We start from the raw sequence: 16,070 nt of genomic DNA on the forward strand, positions 1-16,070 counted from the left end.
GGGCTTAACCAACGGAGCCACCCAGCTGCCCCAAGCATTTCTTTTCTGGGGGTCAATCTCACATCTAGCGATTTGACTGAATTCTTTTAATAGGTTGAACAATCTGTCTGGTGACTCTCTTTGTTTTTCAAGGAAAGTGAAAATACTATCTTTATATAATAATCTTTTTTTATCTCTTCTCTTCTCATCCTTATATCTCTTATTGCTTCTTCCTGATCCTTTTGCAAGGAATGTCCATTATTATGTACTGAATAGTAACACTATATTTGCATCCCTCATTTCATTCCAGATCTTAAAGAAAATGCACTTAACATCTCTTCATTAAGCAAATGTTTGCCTTAAGCTTTTGCCATATAAGTTTCACCAGGGGCACCAGAGTGGCTGAGTTGGTTAAGCGTCTGCCTTTGGCTCAGGTCAAGACCCTGGGGCCCTGGGATCGAGCCCCACATCAGGATCCTTGCTCAGCAGGGAGTCTGCTTCCCCCTCTCTCTCTGCCTGCCATTCCCCCTGCCTGTACTCTCTCTCTGTCAAATAAATAAATCTTTTAAAAAATACTATATATATTAAAAAAAAAAATCCTTCACCAAGTTAAGGATGTCTCTCCTATATCCATAAATTAGTGATAAACTCTATACATGTTTTTTCTTCGTTAGTGTTTTGAGGTATTGTATGGTATTTGTCCTTTATTCATGGGGTGAATGCTGATGTGGAGCCAACTCGGAATTCTTGGAATAAATCCTACTTAATCAAAATGTATGTTTTAAATACATAATTGGATTAGTTAGCTGATATTTTATTGGGGATTTTTATATTTACATCATAGGTGAAAAGAGCTTATTCTTTTCACTGATTGCTTTGTCTTTAGTGATTTTAGAATCCAGATTACACTGGTTTCATAAAACGATCGGGGCATTATTTGCTCTTTTCTAGTTTTCTGGAGAAACTTACATAAGATAGGAATTAACTGTTCCTTGAGTTTGGCACAACGCCAGAAATTCATAAACTTTTATTACCATGACCCCACCGGCCCAATTGTTCTAGTGTTTACCACATATTTTGAAGGAGTTGGTTTAAATTAATGAATACAGGGGGGCCTGGTTGGCTCAGTCAGTTAAGGTCTGGCTCTTGGTTGCGACTCAGGTGGTGATCTTGGGGTCGTGGGATCAAGCCTGTTGGGCTCCGTGCTCAGTGTGCAGTCTGCGAGATTCTCTCTCTCAGATAAATAAATAAATCTTAAAAAAATAAAATAAGTTAATGAATACAAGTCTTACTTTCCCCGGGTGGCTGTGCACGGCAGAGAAAATATACACAGCCCTCAAGAATACGGGCACCATGTACGGGTCCCACACCTCAACCCAACCGTCAACCCTGTCAGTCTCTGTAGGTAAAAGGGTTGTGTCTTCTCCTCAAGTCCCTCCCTCCTCAGGCCTCACCACTACCTTTGAATTCAGCCTCCTGTTTTACTGACAAGAGGAAACCCCTAGGGCCTAACCCCCTTGAATCTTAACTGCCGGCTCTCACAGAGACTGCCTGTCCACATCCAGTCATACCTCTTTCCCCCAGTCTTGGAACATGAGGTGTCCCCCTTCAGAGTCCAAGGCAATTCCTACAAACGTGCCCCTAAGCCCCCTCCCTTTCTCCCAGGGACCTCATTCCATTAGACAATCCCTCTCTCTCCTGAAATTCAAACTTTCTCTCTCTACAGGGCTTCTTCTCCTTGGTCCAACAACATAATCAAATCTCACCCATCCCCCAAAAAATCCCTCCTTTGTGTGCTGGGGGACAGGCATTCTCGCACACTGCAGGTGGGAGTGTAAATTGGCAAGATCCTTCTGGGAAGCAATTCGGTAACCCGAATCAAAAGCCTGAAAAATATTTGCACCCTTTGTCCCAGTAATCCTGCCTCTAGAAATCCATCTAAGGAAGTAATCAGAAATGCTGACAAGGAGAGATGTTTAAAGATGTTAATCTCACTGTTATTTTAAACAGCAAAAATAGCCAATAGCAGGACTGGAAACAATCTAAAGGTTCAACAACAGGGGATGAGTTCAACAAATTGTACTTAAATATCATGCCATTTTGGGCAATCACTAAAACTATCATTTTTAAAGGCTCGTTGATGTGAGATATTATCCATGAAAAATAAGTGAAAACAGCAATGTCTAAACAATATATATGGTCTGGGGCTGAATTTTATATGTACAAAACAACTAACACATCTGGAATGTTAGCTATTGCATACATTCAATCTTCACAAAGTTCCTGAACAGTCAATACTGTTAGCCATGTTCTGTAGAGACAGTAACCAACCAGAAAGAAAAACATCAATATCTGGGGCGGGGGGTGGGGGGGGGACATTACTGATGAATGTTATTTTCTTCATTCCCTTCCGTATTCGCCAATACTTGAGCAAGGAGGTGCTCCTTTTTGTCAAGCAGAAATACTGAATCATTCCTTTCTTCTTTCTGTTACATATACTTTATACATAGAGTGGTGAATAACTGGAACAATACAGAGAAAATGAAAATCCTTCTCCTACTCCTGCTATGTCAACCCCCAGAGATGGCCACTGTGGACAGTCCGGCTTTTGTATTTATATTTGCTGTGAAAATGTGTATGTAGATACATACACTGAGAAAAAGCAAACGGGATCCTCCCACCATGTCCAATCGCAGCACTGCACAAGCCCACTGGTCCCAGCCACTGCATTTGGGTCTCTGCCCCAGAGGTACCTGGAGCCCCTTTCTGCAGGAGGCTCACTTTTAATTTTGCCAAGGGGCCAACTATCACTTGACTGTTCTGTGCTGCCCTGAGGGGCTTCAGGTTTGGGGCATGGAGAACTGAGCTCCTGTCCCAGTCCTGCTATTGGCCAGCTGTGCGACCAGAGGAGAATCACTTTTCCTCTCTGGGGACCTGTTTCTCCATCTTTCCAAGGGAATAACCATTCTTGCCTTTCCCACTTTAAGGGACCATCGTGATGCTCCAAAGTGCTGACGGTTAAGTGCTGTGCCCAGAGCTTAGGGTTCCCCACATCTGATGCTCCTCCCTAGTTCCCAGCTGCAGGGATTTTTCAACGTGTCCCCAGTGGAGAAGGGGGTAAGAGGGCTGCAGAGGGGAAGAAAGAGACTTTGTCACTAGACAAGCCCTGGAGGCCTAGAAACTCCAGGTTGGCTCTTGAGCTCTCTCCAGCTCACTCAAGAGTCTTGTGATGGGCATCAGCGGAGGAGGACTCTCTAGGTGCGGGAACATGGAGGGGCGCCTGAAGAGCACGGTGAGGGGAGAGGCAAAGCAGTAGGACAAGCTGGGGAAAGCGCTGGAGGGCTGAAAGCTCTGCGGGGCCTCCACTCCAAAGCGCATTTTAGAGGTTCTGCATGAGCTAGCCGGTGCAGAAGCCAGTGCCCTCCTCCGCGGAGCCGCCGCCCTCTGGTGGCAGCGTGCAAAAGTTACAACTGCTCTCTCGGCCCCGCCTCCCCGCGCAAGGCTGGAGGGCCGAGTTGCCACTCAGGCATGCTGCAAACAAGAAGCCCTTTCCACAGAGACCCGAAACCTGCCAAAAGGGGAACTCAGGGTTGAGTGATCTAGGACTGGAACTTGGGACTCTGGACAGCACGTCCAACTGATGCTTCCAGCAACCTCTAGTGGATCGTCAAAGCAAAAGGCGCCAGACAATGAAGATTTCATTCAGGCTATTGCAATGGACAGAATGTTCATTGTTAAGGACCATCCCAAAGAAAAGGGAGAGGCCTGGGGTTTTAGAAAGGCAGGTAAACAAGGGAGTCATTGGCAAGTCTTTTATGAGAGTAATAAGAAAGCATGGAGATGGGTTTTTCTGGGAATGCCCAGAGCAAGGGGAATCCAGTGCAGTTAGCTGATTCCCCAGAACTTAAAAGGGTATAGGGATTTCTTAGCCATCACTGCCTTCCAGAAGCACAGGATTCAGATATAAATATAAATAAATATACATATAAATATTACATATCCATCTGCTATAACAGATGGAGCATGCTACGGGATGGCTGTTGGGGAGCCAAGGGAAGTGGGGTCCAGGTCACCTATGCGCAAATTTTAGAGGCTGAAGCAAGATCCCAACTTGCAGACACCAAGACAGCAAGGTGGCCCCAACCTGAAGTTTCATATTCCCTCTAAGAGGAAAATCAGAAAGTCAAAGAGGAAGGGATGGACCCAGCCAGCAGTAAAGTCATGGCTTTTGGTTTTGTAGGCTGTATCAGAGAAGCAGGCATCACCGGGGTGACCCCCGGGAAAGAGGCAGAAGGGTTCTGAAGGCACAGTGAAGACCCTCGTCAAGCCTCAGGAAGGGCTAGAAACCTGGCAGTTCTGAGATCTGGCTACCATGTCTGCTTCTCTGTGTGTCTCTGCGTCTGTCTCTGATGCCAGGGGACCCACTCAGTTATCTTTCCCCGCCCAGCTTCCTCTCCCACCCACAACCGCTACTCCCCTGCAATTTCAGCCAGCACACGGCCCCTTGGGGCCATCAGCCCCTGAGCCTGCTCAGCCTCCAGCCATAGAGCCCGCCAGGAACTGCAGCTTTGTCTGAGCCTGTGAAGACACTCCTCAGAAGACAGCCCATTTTCAAGCCAGACCATGAGTCATTTGACAGCAGCCGGCCTGTGCCCTGCCCAGCCTCTGGCAGGCGGCCCACCCCGGCCCCTCAACTGTAGGCGGGGGGTTTCCATGATCTGCTTCTCACAGGGGCTGGGACAGGACAGTGGCCCTTGGAAGGGTCAAGAGCACTACACTGAGCTAAAGGAAATGAGAAATGAATTAAAAAGACTCGGCATGTGTCACGGAACGTGATGTTGGGCCCACTGCTGGACCTCAGGGTGTGTGGACCCATTGCTCAGACTTCCCGCAGCCTGTACCCGCACTCTCCTGACAGCCCTCTGCACACCACTGCCATGATGCGCCCCGGGCTGGATCCTGGTCCATTAGATTTTGGGGAGGGACAACCTGACCCAAGCCCAAATATCCTGGAGAAGTGGGCTCTCACCGGCATGTTCGGGTACTCACCCGACAACAACTGTGCCCACCTTTCCACTGAACAAAATGGCTTTCTGGTAACTGGGGAAGGGGACAGGTGGGGCACTGGAGGTGAGAGGACAGCAGTGTGAGAATGAACGTCCTACCTGTACTTCTCTGCTATCTCATGTTTATCCATGCTCACGCTGTTCTTCCACCCTGACTGTCCACACCTCCCCCACAACCCCTTCAGCAGGCCGGCTCTTCCTCTCCTTGGAGACTCAAGTTGGCATCCCTTCCCACTGGAAGCACCTCCTGTCCCTCCCCTCCCCCGCAGCAGCCCTCCTTTCTTGCTTCCATCCCTGCCAGCTCCTCCAAGCTCCAGAGTTACTGGAAAGACTCCCCCTGTCTTATCCTTGAGGGTCTGGGACATGGAAGGTTCAGTAACTTCTTCCTGAATGAACCAAAGTTGAGGGCTTGGGTTCATCACTGGGGTTGCTTTTTCAGAAGGGGATCCCAAGACTGACTTTCCAATGTTTGTCACATGACACAGGGTAGCCGGGGAGTGAGCCTGAGTTTCCACTGGCACTTCACCACATGCTCGCTGGACAAGTTACCTAATCTAGTTTCCTAATGCCATTTTCTTCATCTGTAAAATGGGGAATACTGGTGGTACCCACTTCAAAGAGCTGTTGTGAGGGTCCAGTTAGATACTGCTTACCACAATTCTTGGGACATTGTACATGCTCATTATTTTATTATTACTATCATCATGCACCCCTCCTGCCACAGAACTCAATGCTGCCCCCAGTGGTTGTGCAGGGGATGCCACTCTCCAGCCCTCCCAGATCTGTAAAACCACCATCACTCCATCAGTAAAACACAGGCTTAGAATTTAACCTCACTGGGCTTCTGTACAAAGAACAGATTTCAATTTTTTGTAAAGTATGATAAAAAAAATATCAAGTAGTCTAACACACTTTGGTATATCTTTTCTAGTTTTTTTTTTTTTTTCTTAAGAACATTAAATGTAGCTCTAGTCAGAGGCGCCTGGGTAGCTCAGTCGGTTAAACATCTGCCTTTGGCTCAGGTGATGATCCCAGTGTCCTGGGATCAAGCCCCACAACAGGCTCCCTTCCCAGCAGTGAGTCTGCTTGTCCCTCTCCCTCTACCCTCCCCATTTGTGTTCTCCTTCTCTCTCTCTCTCTCATGCTCATGCACTCTCTCTCTCAAATAAATAAATAAAATCTTTAAAAATGAAAATCCTGTTCCTGGCGTACAAATAAACTAATATTTGACATTATTCCAGTGATAAATACCTATCAGAAGTATTAAGTACTAAAAAGAAAAATAAAGGGAAACAGAATGAAAGGAGGTACTATGGTCAGCAAGCGATCAGGGAAGGCCTCCTGGAGGAGGTGACATTGAGCAGAGACCTGAGCTACAGACAGAAAGAGCCTTAGGACATTTAATGGGGCTTCCCCTGTCTAAAGATGGAGAAAGAACCCTGAGAAAGGCAGTGGCTTTCCCTAGATTACAAAGGTACTAAGACTTCTCTAGGGGAGGGTGTTCCTCCTGAGAGTCTGGGCTCAGGGGGTGTACTCCGAGGCAGCGGAGTACCCTCTACTTACATACAGCTGTGGTCTCACAGACCCTTAGCCCAATCCACTCGGCACCAAGTCAGCCCAAGGGCTCCTTTCCCCACCCCCTTCCTTTTCTCCTTCTCCCTCCTTCTTCTCTCTCTCCCCCATCTCCTTCTCCTTCTTGCTCTTACAGTTTTTTGTCAATAAACACTGAATGGTATGTAAACGTAAAGGCTCAGGTGAATGAATAATTAGAGGCCAAACGCCTGAGTGGCCAGCAAGAAAACCAAGAAATGAGATGTTGCTGTCACCCCAGAAGCCTTCATGTCTCCCTTTCCACTTCCCTGTCCTTTATGTCAATCCCTTCCTTGCTTTTCTTACCATTTCACCACCTACATATGTGTCCCTAAACAATATAGTTTTGCTGTTAGAACTCTGAACTTTATATAATGGTGTGGTTCTATATATGTCTTTTATGCCTTACTCCTCTCCCTCAGCATCAAGTTCACAAGGTTTACCCCTGTCGCTAGGGGTGCTGGTCTGCAAGGGCTGCGGTAACAGTGTGCCACAGATCTGGAGGGTAGAAGTCCAAGGTCAAGCATCAGGAGAGCCATCTCCTTCTGAAGGTTGTGAGACAAGGTTCTGTTCCAGGGCTCTTTCTTTGGCTCGTAGGTGGCTGCCTTCGTCCTGGGTCTTCACACTGTACCAACCCCCATTAAATTTCGTTTTTGTATAAGGACGTCTTCATATTGGCTTAGGGCCCACACTGGTGACTTTACCTAGGTGAAGACCGCACCTCCAGATATGGCCACTCCCTAAAGCATGGGAACATATGAATGGGGGAGGGATACATTTCAGCCCAGGACCCCGAATGTGACGTTGTTCACTCATTTTCGTAAGCATATGATTTTCAGTCCTGCAAAGCATGAGGACAGCACGAGCTATTAATCCAGGCTCCTGTGGATCGGCACTTGGCTGGGGCCATTACAGATAAAGGGTACAGTGAGTTTCTGCAGGGTTTACAAAGAGCAATGGAACAACTGAGTCACAGGGGAAAGTTGATCTTCAGATTCAGAGGCTCTGCAAACAGTTTTCCAAAGTGGTTGCACCAATTTCTCCTCACTCCGGCCCCAGACTCTCCCATCTTTGTGGCTCGACTTCCTCAGCCACAGACATGTCCGTGTTACCTGGGCAGTAGTCTAGTTTGCATTTCCCTGAGGACTAAGGGGGTTGAGGATGCTTTTGCATGGACTCCTGGAGCTCCCGTTTTGTGAAGTGCCTGCCCAAGTTTTACTGGTTTTAACATATCTTTTTGATCTTTTAATCTCTTCACCTTCTACCACGCTCATGGCAATTTTACTGTAAGGGCACGTTTGCCACTTCCCTGCCACTGGACTTTGGTTTGTACTATCCGAGTCACCCTGCACGTTTGTAATAATTTGACTCTAGGAGATCAAGGCTGGGAGCATCATCCCTTCCTTCTCAGAAGTCTCTGGGCTCCTCATGCAAACCTTCCAACTCTCTCTCCCTTCCAACTTCCCATCTGCACCTGTGGACAGAGCTTCACCCTCCCCTCACCAACTGCAGCCTCTCCTCCTATCTGATCTGTCTCTGTCACCCACACAGGATTATGATCATCGATGGAGATGATGTGCAGGTGTCCAGCATGGTCCCTGGATTCCTGCATGCTCGCAGTAAGTATGACTTCCCTTCCCTCTTCTTGATGTTCTGCAGAAAGGAAGTAGAGTAACATTTACCAATCGTTCCCTGAGTGCCAGGAGGCAGGCCAAGGACCACTCACTGCCCATTTGTTACCATTCTCTTCTTCTTTCTTAGTTACAGACTTTATTCAGGGCAGTAATGTGCATCCTTTGCTTTTCCTGCCTTCCTCTTTCCTGATGCCTGGAACTTGGAGCTCCTGCAGCCATTTTGGACCAAGAACTGGGTAAAAGAGCCAGCTCTCGAGCCATCCAACCAGACCTTGAAAGGCAACTTGTCTCATGCAGCAGAGAAATTAACCTCTGTCACCTTAAAGCAACAGTGATTTTGTTTTCTATTATATGACACAACCTAAGGCGGATACTTAACGAAAAGTACATGTTTTCGGTTAATCATAAACATGTTTGCTTGAGCTAAATTTTCCTGCTTAAAATTATTTTTGCTGGTAAGTAAATGATACTATGTTTGAGTCTCTACACTCAAATTTGTATTTTTCAAACAGCCCACTGGGTTAGTTTTTCACACTGGTATGAGTAATTGAGACATGGCATCTCAAATAGCCAAGAAATTAGCATTCCCTTTTAGTCTTTAAAAGAAGTTGTCTTAAAAAATTTTTTAACAAAATAAAAGAAGTTGTCTTGGGGCATCTGGGTGGTTCAGTTGGTTAAGGGTCCACTTTCCGCTGGGGTCATGATCCTGGGATCCTGGGATCGAGCCCTATGGCAGGTTCCCTGCTCAGCAGAGAGCCTGCTTCTCCCTCTCCCTCTGTTCCCCTACTTCTGCTCTCTCAATCGCACTCTATCTCAAATAAATAAATAAAATCTTTTTAAAAAATGGGAAGTGGTATACACATGCATATGCACACACACATACACGCACGCTAATGAACCAGCCATGTGTGGTGTACGGGAGAACACTATGGTTTCTGATTGTAAGGCTTGGATAATTCACTTGATCTGAGCCTGCTTCCTCATCTGAAAATGGTGGCCTATCACATCCATGTACTATAAGGACAAAATGAGAAAAATGCATATAAAATGCCTGCCAGAAACAAAGCGCTCAGTCAATGGTAAAGAAGGTGGGTGTGTTTTAATTTTTTGACAGTTGGCTTATTTGGGGCAAAGGAGACTAATCTGTCCCTTCAGGAGAAGGCCTTACTCCTTACTCCAACCACTTGAGTCACCCCCACCCCCAGCCAGGCCCCTGGGGGAAAAGGCCACCGATGCTCTGACCCTGAGACCCTGGCCTGGGGTGGCTGCTGGGGCTCCCCCCCACTTCCCCGAGGCAACAGCACCCACAGCAGTGAAGCCCAGAAGAGCTGGGTGTAAGTCCAGATTCAGTTCCAGTTTTTATTTAAAGATCCTAATTTCTGGATGTTTATTTAGGGGATTCCAGGGGTAGCTTAAGCTCCTTTAAGACATTCTAAGTTGAAGTCTTTCCTTCACTTGGCTGCTAAAGTTTAATTCAGTCTAATTATTTCATATGGCACCGACTATAATAGTTTCATAATTTCTAGTATATTAAGCACTTAATATGTTGTGTCATTTGAAATCACATATTAAATTCAGCAAAGTACATTTTAATGAGAGTTAAGTGGTGTGAAAATATTAATACAATGTGATGGTTCATCTTGGTGCTCATATTTTGTAGGTCTGTTCCCAATGCACAAATGCCTCGCTCACCAGGTAAGCAAAGCATTTAGCTACCTGAGGCTGGGATGGGTGTCTGCTGAGAAAGCAGTAGTCTTACCTTTTGCCATCTAGCACTTTACAGTGAAATTTCCTGGGGCGCCTGGGTGGCTCCGTTGTTAAATGTCTGCCTTTGGCTGGGTCATGATTCCAGGGTCATGCATTAGGCTCCCTGCTTGGCAGAAAGCCTGCTTCTCTCTCTCCAACTGCCCTTCCTTCTGTTCCCTCTCTCGCTGTGTGTGTCTCTCTCTCTGTCAAATAAATAAATGAAATCTGAAAGAAAGAGAGAGAGAGAAGGAAATACAGTGGGATTTCCCATTGGGCCTCACCACCTAATAAAGCGAGTAGGGAGATCCTTACTTCCATCTTAGAGGGGAGGAAACTGAGGCTCACTGCTGGGCCTCGTCAATATGGCCCTTCTTGGCTCAGAGAAGGTACACCTCCCTGCACACAGCTGCTGACAGGGTGTGTCACTTCTCCCAGCTGCAACCCCACATAGAAAAACTGATAGAACCTGGAAGTTGGCAGCCTTCGTACTTGGACTTGGAGATTCTTTTTGTCCCTCTTTCAGAGGGTCCCTTGCACACTCTCAACCTAAAAACCCTGTGCTCTCAGGCTGCCCTGGGAATGCCAGAGAAGAGGTTTCTTGAACTAAATCAGTGAACCCTTCAGATAGCAACAGCTCAGAATAAGGATGCTTCAAAGGCAGGAGTTAAGGCGCGGGAGAGAGCGCACCTCCAAAAACTGTCCAGTGGGACTCCTTTATTCCATCTGGGTGCGGAGTTAGCCCTTGGAGCCAGAGAGATTTGGGAGCAAATTCCAGTGTCACTCACTAGCTGTGTCCCTTTCCTCTCCAGGCCTAGGTTTTCCCCATCAGCAAAAGAGGAACAAGACTCCCTCCTGCTTATCTCTAAGACATGAAAAAGAAACAGAACATCAGAAGAAAGGGCAAGAATTCACACTAAGCTCAGAGAACAGCAGTGAGTGAGTTATAAGCTGTCCCCTCCCAGAGACAGATGCAACCAAGGCTTTCCATATCAGACCCAAGGCAGCAAAGCCCTCTGAGGGAAAACAGTCCTCACTGCAGCTACGGAGGGGAGTGGGAACAAAGGAAAGGAGCTACCACGACAAAAATGTTATCTTAGCGAAGAAACAATCCCTCCAGTAGCTTTAAAAAGAGGAGCTATTCTCACTTTTTAAAAAGTCTGATTCTTGGAAAATTAAGAAGACCAAAGACGAGTAAGGAAGTGGTTATACATGGCGGGGTTTGTGGGGTTTTTTTGTGTTTTTTTGTTTTGTTTTGTTTTAAGATTTATTTTAGAAAGAGGAAGAGAAAGCACAACAGGAGGGGCAGAGGGAGAGGGAAAGAGACTCTCAAGGGGACCCCGTGCTGAGCCCGAGCCTGACCCCATGACCCTAAGACCGAGACCCCAGCTGTAACCAAGAGTCAGATGCTTAACCAACACCACGGCCCAGGCAAGCCTACATTGAGTATCTGTGTACCTACTACGAACTTCCCACAGATCCAGAACCTGCTCCAAACACTTCACAGGAAGCAGCTCCTCTAAGGTGCTCAGGCCACTCACATAGCCCTGCAGTTACTATTCCAACAGCCCTGCTGGGCTTGCCTTGGAGTCACCGCCCAACAGGTGGGGAAAAGCAGACACGGACAAAGCTCCAGGCGCAAAAAAGAGATCTGGGGGTGAGTGAAAAGTGTGGTCGCCAACCCCCTTCCAGAATCAAGCTGGGAAGGGGCAGCACTGAGGTCAGGCATCTGGGATGGATTAGAAGGGCTCTAACCACAGCAGGGGCCAAGCCGGAAGAGCAAGGGCTCCCAGCACAGGGGGATTAGGAGGCTTGCAAAGAGAAACTCCCTCTGGCCACTGGTGACCCTGCCTCTTCCCAGAGGCCACCCTCTGAGCTGTCGGTGAACACAGACCTTTTTCTACCTCCCCCTCCCAACCCTGGCTTTCTTTTCGGGGAGGCAAAGAAGGAAATATGGAAAAACTCCTTTACACTGGGGTGATTAGGGTGGGAGAGCATACTTCAAAAGAGATCTTAGGAGAACAAGATTTAAGTCAGAGCAGGTGCTGCTCAAAAGGATTTCTAGGGCCTGAGGGGTGGGTTCTTCTCCACACCCAGACCGCCTGAAGTCCTGTCCTGTGTCTGGACCCTTGGAGCTTCCCGGCTAGGCCTGTGAACTCAGCACTTCTCTGCCCTACTATGCTGGGTAAAATCTGGATGCCACCAATGCCATTCCCAGCAAAGAGAAGGCCATGGCTGCTTCTCCACACCCCTGCTTCCTCCTCCCTCTGGTGGGGCTGATGGGAATCCCTAGCCCTTCTTATTTCAAATTAATGACATGTGGAAACACTCAGTGCTCCCAGGCTTCAAGGGAATACTATAACAATGTTAGAGAATCCTAAGATCTCATGTCCTCACTGACATGTTTTCAATATGAAACAGTCCATTGCTTCATTTATCCAGATTTAATTAAAGTTGGCTCTGATCTCTCCCACTCAGGAGTGGTGGGAAGCTCCACCTCCGATGGGATCAAGGGAACCACTCTGCGTCTCTTAAGGTTCTGCAGCCCAGGACATTCAGCGAAGTCTGTCAGGACTCAGGCCACCTTGGGTCTCAGAGTAGAGCGAAGACAACAGCTCTGAGGGCCAGCAGGAGCCGGCTTCCCCTGCAGCTCTGAGACCCATAACCTACGCAGAAACATACTCCTTGCTTTTTAGTGTCCATCCCCTTGGGGTCTCTGGGAGCAGGATCCCCTTGGTTCTCTCCATACTGAGTCCTCCATCCGTCTGTCCTCCAGCTTCAAGTCACATCCAATCCATCTCCTCCCCTTTCATCCCTACCCTCCCCCCTTCCTCCACACTGGGCCTTCAGGGTTCAGAGGAGAGTGCTGCAGGGTTCTGCAGGTCCCAGACCCTAGGTCCACGGTAGCCCCTGTGGACTAATTCTTGGGGTCTTCCGTGCCCCAAGGATGACCAGAATTCTCCACCCTTCTAAAACAGAAAGCAGAAAGTGTTGAATGTTTACATCTTGCTAATTATAGTCTCCAAAAAAGTCCTTCAGTTACCCAGTTACAAAAACAGAAGAAAGAAAGAAAGAAAGAAAGAAAGATCAATCACAGGAATCACAGCATGCCAAAGCGGAGAGAGATATGAAAGATCATCTCTAGGACAGTTTCTTCACTCTGCAGAAGCTAAAACAGGACCAGAGAAATCCAGGGAGTTGGGCAAGGTCACAAAGACAGATGCGGGAAGGAATGTAAGAGAGAACTCAGATGTCCCTCTTCTATGTTACAATTGCTCAATAAGAAAAACAAACGAAAAAACAAAACAGAACAAACAAACAACAACAACAACAAAAAAACCCATGTCTGGCTCAAAATAACACATGCTCGTGTAGCCAGAAATGGTGAACAACCTGGTCCATCTCCTGCTGGTTTTCGCAATAAGGCAGTTATGAACCCACGAGATGTACCTGTCACCGTGACACGTGTGAGCATCGACTGTGACGAAAAGGCTCTTCTTCTAAATAAATGAATAAAAACGTGGATGCTAATTGAAGATTAGCATCATCTCCCATCAATGCTAATACGCTTTTTGGTTATTTGCAATTCCCTTTTGTAAATCTGAGGGAAACATCGTTGCCCAAATTAGCTCTTTTCGCTCAATAAAGGCCATATTAGCATTCTGAGGTTTGTGTTTGCTTACTGCTTATTTAGAGAGAGGTCAGATGAGAAGTTGGGCAGCCTGCACCTGATTTCCATTTCACTGAAGACAGGTGGGGGGAGGGGCTCCAAAGTCGCCAGAGGCCAGGCCGGGTGCTCCCTGGCTGTGGCTCCAGTCAGGCTCACAGTGCTGAGCCAGAGCAGGTCCACAGGGCACCAACCACCTCCACAGCGGTCTCTCCTGCCTAGAGGACTTGCCCAGATCCGTGAAACTGACTGAGGTGGCTCCCAGGTCTTCCTCTGCCTGGTACTGCCTGACCTGCCCTCTAAGGGCTGCAGCCCTATCAAGCAACTACTCAAACGTCCCCTCCCCTCCTGCCCACCTTCTTGCCCCAGTCACTGTCTATCCCCCAGGCTCTTCCTTCCCAGTCCATCTCAGCACCGGACTGAGAATGCTCTGCCATGTTATCCTGGCTCCCTTGCTGGAACCGAAGCGTCCTGCAATCACGCAGCAACCCAAACCACTGCCTATTGGACCCACAGCCCCACCGCTGACGTCTAGGAGCTTGGTATTTGGAGAAGGCCAGCAGGAAGGGAAGTCTGAGCTGATAAGGCCTTGGGGGTATCCTCGAGGTCAGCGAAAGGGGAGGGGGCACCCCTGGTCCCAAATCTTTCCTCGCTCGAGTTCCACTGGGAGGAGGAAATGAAACCAGACTTAGCTCCAGAGCTCAACTTTCACAACTGGCAGGGGCAATTTTGGCCTTGATTACCCAACTAGAGCTTGTTTTCTAACCTGCATTTTGAGGGGAAAGCCACGGGTCGGGTTAAAGGCCTAAGGGACCTAAGCGCAGTGACCATTCCCAGGCTGTCACATCCCGAATCACGCTATGGTGCCACACTATGGGGTACCCCAAACCGTACCCCTTGCCCTTGACTCCAAGCACCGGGCGCGGGTCCCGAGCACCCCCAGAGGAAGCAGCGGCGCCACGTGGCCCACCCCACCGCAGCCCTCGGCCAACCCTGCCCAGCCCCTTCCGGTTCACGCTCCGTGGTTCCAGCTCTTGGCGGGGTCACGGGCCCTAGACCCCGGACTGCCCCACTGGCCGACCGCAGCCGCTTCGGGGTGCGGGTCCGGCATGCTGCGGGGCCCTCAGGCGCACACGGCCCCCTCTCTCCACCCCCCAGCCAAAGGCCCTGACCCCGCCCCCGTTTCGTCGGAAGCCACTGCGCGGCGGCTTTCGCTAAGCAGCCCCGCGCGCGACCCCTGGGGGCCCAGCCCACCAGACGCGGAGCAAGAGCTGGGCCCGCGCGCACCACGTGACCGAGCGTGTTCCCGGCGCCCTCTGGGGGCGCGCAGAGGTCGGGCGGGCCGAGGGCCAATTTCCCATGGTCCCTTCATTTGCATACACAACGTTGGAAGATTAGGGACAAAATTAGATTTAATTTAGCTGTAATCACAAAGATACAATTACTGTCTGTACGAGATAATAAAAGGTCATAATGCTGTAATTATTTGGGGATTTTTGAAAAGCGCGCAGCATAGTCGTCATAACTGTAAAGGCATGGCTCTTTTGAGCTTTATATACTGGCCGGGAAAACGGATGATTCGTGCTCGCTTCGGCAGCACATATACTAAAATTGGAACGATACAGAGAAGATTAGCATGGCCCCTGCGCAAGGATGACACGCAAATTCGTGAAGCGTTCCATATTTTGTTTCCTCGGTCCCTCAATGCAAACACTTCCCACCTACAGGTTTTATCTTTTGTTTCACACAAAGGAAACTGTAGTCCCAGGAGATAAAATAAGAGGAGGTGGGGCGTAGTCAGATTTTCTCCTTGCTCTGCTTTTTACGCCCGACCCCAGGCTTCGATCTTCCCCAACGTTGCCCCTGCTTTCCCCTGCACTATCCCGAGTCCTAAGGCACCTACCACTTAAGCAAGCGGATTTGCCAAAGTTGACCCGCTTCAGGTCCAAAATATAACAGGCCCCTAGTGCTATGATAGACCCAAGGGGACTGTAACAGGATACGCAACAAGACTTCTCTGAATGTCTCTGAATCTTAAAATGATGCCTCTGAATCTTAAAAACATAGCAATGCCCACTCCTTATTAAGCATCTACCATGTGCCAGGGGCTTCCAGTATTTCAGTACTCCCGACAGCCCTGCCTTGTGCCTACTACTGTCAGCGTTTTACAGGAGACACCAAAAGGCAAAGCACCCTGGCAGTGATCATGTCATGAGAAAGTGGCTGCCGCGAGGCCCGGCAAGACCTTTGGAGGCACAGGCCCTGAAAAGATCGGGACCCTACCCCGACGTAATGACTGCAAAAAAGCATAGTCCTACTTGATTAAGATGGGAAGAGGGGAAAAGTCCAGTAAAGTTCAGATTTCCTGCGCGGACTTTATCGAGGTGTTTT

At 48.5% G+C, this 16,070-nt stretch overlaps 1 long non-coding RNA gene across 5 annotated transcripts in view; it reads left to right on the forward strand.

Moving 5' to 3' along the window:
* Positions 1-13,678, forward strand: part of LOC309867883 — a 29,853-nt gene extending 16,175 nt beyond the window's left edge. For 2 of the 5 annotated variants that reach the window (XR_014313368.1, XR_014313369.1), the window contains 4 exons: positions 8,187-8,254; positions 9,930-9,964; positions 10,825-11,669; positions 12,491-13,678. This is a non-coding gene — a long non-coding RNA (uncharacterized lncRNA). Of the gene's footprint in view, positions 1-8,186; positions 8,255-8,396; positions 8,725-9,929; positions 9,965-10,824 lie in introns of all 5 variants that reach the window. The other 3 variants (XR_014313367.1, XR_014313366.1, XR_014313370.1) reach the window with 3 other exon arrangements.
* Positions 13,679-16,070: the final 2,392 nt, after the last annotated feature.

The sequence above is a fragment of the Mustela nivalis genome, assembly GCF_964662115.1.
Source record: "Mustela nivalis genome assembly, chromosome: 6".
NCBI classification, from domain to species: domain Eukaryota; kingdom Metazoa; phylum Chordata; class Mammalia; order Carnivora; family Mustelidae; genus Mustela; species Mustela nivalis.